The 4,315-nt window shown below is 39.0% G+C and overlaps 1 pseudogene; it reads left to right on the top strand.

Moving 5' to 3' along the window:
* Nucleotides 1-892: 892 nt before the first annotated feature.
* Nucleotides 893-1,583, top strand: LOC132948291 (uncharacterized; annotated as a pseudogene).
* Nucleotides 1,584-4,315: the final 2,732 nt, after the last annotated feature.

The raw sequence follows: 4,315 nt of genomic DNA, 5'->3' as shown, positions 1-4,315 counted from the left end.
AGCTCCAAAAATCGTATGCAGTCATCATATTGTATACCTATACAATTTACATGATATTTACATTTTACCGTTGACTAGGTCTTATATTATAATATATTATAGGTATGTAATTATTATGGTATTATTGGTATATTGCTTTGGTCGTTTGTATATAATAATACTTTACTTATGGCAGTTACACATCGGTCAAAAAAACATAAAAATAAAAATAATCGGGAAACCTAAAACCCATTTCCTCTGGTGATTGGATTATCAAATATGAATGATAAAATATTTAATATCACACGAAATCATTGAACTATATTCCAAGTTCTAGCTGCAGATATGGTATACAGATAATTGATAGTTGGTAATAATATAATGTTCGAAAAAACAGTGCAAAGACATAGAATTTTCAATATTTATGAACCAACTAAATTCAGTTTGCCATCAAAAATACCCTTTGAAGTTTGAGATCGAATCATTATATTATATAAAACGTGTACGCAAAAAAAAAAAATACACACGTCATTGCAAAATCAATATGTCATTCATCGCTCCGTTCAGAATCTAAAAGACTTCTCTAACAGTACATGTAGGTACATTATGCATCGACGAGCACTGCAGTACACCAAATACAAACCGAAACACGGTTACTCGTTAAATTAATATTATAATATAATATATTATTTTACCTACACGCGTATACATAGGTATCAATAATAACGGATTTGAAAAAATTAAAAAGGCACGAAATCTTAACGCCGACCGATCAGAACATAATATTATTATCGTGCGCAGTTTTCGTATAATATTTGTTTTTTTCGACGACAGCCTAGGACGGTTTTCTAGTTTTGCGTTCATAACATTTTACATCTTCGATTAGCAAACACGCACAATTTTCCAAATCATCATGCAACGCGTATACGTCGACGAGGTCCTCGGGGACTATTTTAACGTGTCTGCAATGGACGTAGTAGCAGCTCTGTTAGCGAAAAGTGAACTCCTTTTACTCTAAAGAACACGAAACCGAAGTTATGGACGACGGAGAGGAAGAGTTCTACGGAGCTGATTTAAGCGACTACGTCGTTTTGATGGTAAGCGCGGTGGTCATCGGCCAAGGCGAGGAGATTCCGGAAGTGCTGCAGTCTTGCAGCGGACAGTCCGAACCGTCGCATGGACGGGCTGCACTTTTGGACCTCGACGACCACGCGAAGACCGGAAAAGAAATGCAGGCGGATTGCACCGATATGCGGCCGGCCGACGGCAGGAAATCGGCGAAGAGTGGGCAAACCGGATGTCCGGACTGCAAGGAGTCTATTGTTCCGGTGGTCGAGCGGCAGACAGGCGCACATCCACGCCGTGGACGGACGTTGCGCAGATACGTGTCCAGGTCGTGGGTAGGCATAAAACAGGCCGGACGCCTGTTATGTTGCTGCGCTGCGGCCGCCGATGGGAATAACGGCCAGCAGAATCCCCGTACCCACACCTCGGCCGAGGAACGCCAGACGAGACGGCGACAAGACGGGGGAGTGGTACGGGAAAGAGCACATTGCGTCCGGGGCGGTAAGTCGCCGTCTACACATTCTCCGCAGGTCAACTAGGCGAGCCATACATTCGAGCTAGGACGTCAGCATCGCCGGCGGACCCGCGGAAACCGTTCCAAGGTTCTTTCAGGCTTTCGTCTGCTCGGCGACGGAGGACGCAGACGCGGCAATGTCAGGATTTCCACTGGACGAAAACCACGGAGAGCGTCGGGATCGCAACGTTGCGGTCCGCCGATACTCTCGTCCGGTGGAAATCCCGCCGGCCGATTCCTCAAGCGCAAGCAAATGGCCGCCTCGGCTCTGGCTCAGTGTTTGCGGTCTGCGCCGCCGTCGACGTCTTTGTCGTAATGTCGTACGGTCTCGTCTTCAGCACTCCGTCGTTGTCGTCGTCATCGTTGCGCACTAGCCGCTCGCCGCCAACCGTCCCGTCGCGGCCGGGCCTTGCCCTCCGTCGCGATGGTCGTCACCCGCGAGCAAGCGGCGCCGTCGACTCCACTCGTCCGCCCGTGGCACCGACCGGGAGAACGCGTAGTGGTGACCAGTCGTCCACGCTTCGCCATCACGTACCACTCCCCCCCCCCCCCACCGTGCTTATTGTGTCTCGTCTGGTGTTTTTTTTTCTTATTTACCTACCTTTATTATTGTAATGTTGACATTATGTGCTTTTCGTTTTTTTTTTTTATTTCTATAAACTATTTTTTGGTTGTTTGCGCGACATATTTCCAAAATAATTAAATAAAAAAAAAACTATATCTATATTATTATAACATTTTTATAATAAATAGGTAGTTACTTATTTCTTTGATATCGGGTTTTTTTTCGTGTTAAGAAATATACTTTTAGTTTTATTTATTTCAACAGAATAATGTTCATCACTGAACATGCTCGTGTGAGTTAAGTGTTAACCAACAGTGTTTTTGTTAAATTACAAATCTCAAAAAATATATTGAGGTTTTGGTGACGTGAACTTATAGTAGTTTACCGGTGTATGTGACCCTTATGAAAATTAGCCGAGGTAGTATTACCTATAATAATAAAAATAATAATAATTCTATTTTTATTGGTCGAGAAATTACAATTTTTAGTAAGTAAATAAATATAGCATAGTTAAATATCCCATCTCACTACTGAGCGTAACCCCTATACTAGAGTGATATTAAAGACAATTACACATGTATATAAATTTTATAATATTTTATATTTCCGTAAAAACTGCGTCTATATTTGACTATAATTCAAAAACATAAATAGACATACCTAGTAGTAGTTATTGATAAGTAAAATAATAATAAAAATTGAATAGAAACACATTAATATATAAAGAAGAACAACAAAAATGGAATAGATAAACGAGTAGACTACATTATAATATACGCTGGTACATTGCATATAGGCTGTAGGTCGTTAGTATTATTTAACAACCATAGAGTGTTTGCATAATTCATAAGACGTAGGTACTGGTAATAATTTTCACCGGAATATCATTCAGTAATCTCAAACCCACTTGCGAAAAACATCGACTAGATTTCACTAAACAAACTGTAGGGATTTCTATGTGGTTTCTTAGACGTGCATCTAGGTTTTAACCCAATTAAATTAAATTTGTAGGCATAATATTTTACAATAATTTTTGTGTTGTAAAAACTTTCATTGAACACAGATCCTTAGCGGGATATGTTTTTTCTATAATATATATATATTTAAAAACATTAGATTCGAACAAAGACACTCTGACCGATCAGTCGCTATATATAAAATCGTAAACTTTTGTTTCCGATGCTTGGACATGGCTCCCTTCGCCAACTTTCGCGATGCCCTCGGCGTACAGTTTGAATACATCTGTTATGACTTATAAGGCCATACACGATGTTAATTATCTGAGATATTCGATTTATGTAAATATTTTACAATTATAAACGCCTATAAATTATTACTAATAGCGGTTTTAAGTTAGGATACCCGAAAAAGTGTTAATCCGTTATTTATTTTATCACAGGAAGAAAAGTCGTAAGTTTCGTGCGAAATTATCAAATTACATTTATTTGAATTTTGACAAAAGTTAATAATTGCTTAATTATTCTGACAGAAAATTTGTTGGTGAACTACAAAATTATTTTGTCCATCGATGGATTAGGGATAATATACTCGTATATAGTCGTATGCGAAATAATCGTGCCAAAATCAGTAGGTCAATCTACTTTATACTTGTACGGTGCACCTTCTCAGTCGTGTAATTTATCACATTTTATCGGCTTTTTATTTATTTTCGTACATCCTTTTCTACTTAAAATCACTGACGTCGTGATTCAGTAAATAAAATATACATACTATTGTAATACGTTACGATAAAATGAACAATTTGCGATAATATCTATCATCTTGTATTCTTGTCGATGGGCAGAAAACAGAGTAAATCTATATAATTAGTTGTTTTTTCACAGCCGAATATAAATTATTTTATTTTTAAAATTGAAGTTAAGCCCGGCGACTATGGCTATTAGCTGTTGTAGGGGTTATGAACTGTATACTGTATAGTTGGTAAGGTCGGTACGGTAAGGCGTTGTTACGGTTGTTACGGTAGGTAAGCAACGCGTGGATGTGTGACAAGGTTTTAACTACTATACGAACCCGGGTGGTCACCCATCCGGAAGCTAGTAGCTGCGGGAGTTACTTACTCTCAGTCGCATTGCACGACTGGGGGGCAGCCAACACGCCAAGCCACCCGAGTATATATATATATAATATATATTATTATATTATGTAGATATATAATATTGTATCGTACAAAA

The sequence above is a fragment of the Metopolophium dirhodum genome, chromosome 7 (genome assembly GCF_019925205.1).
Source record: "Metopolophium dirhodum isolate CAU chromosome 7, ASM1992520v1, whole genome shotgun sequence".
Taxonomy (NCBI): domain Eukaryota; kingdom Metazoa; phylum Arthropoda; class Insecta; order Hemiptera; family Aphididae; genus Metopolophium; species Metopolophium dirhodum.
This window is presented reverse-complemented; position numbering and strand designations above follow the sequence as displayed.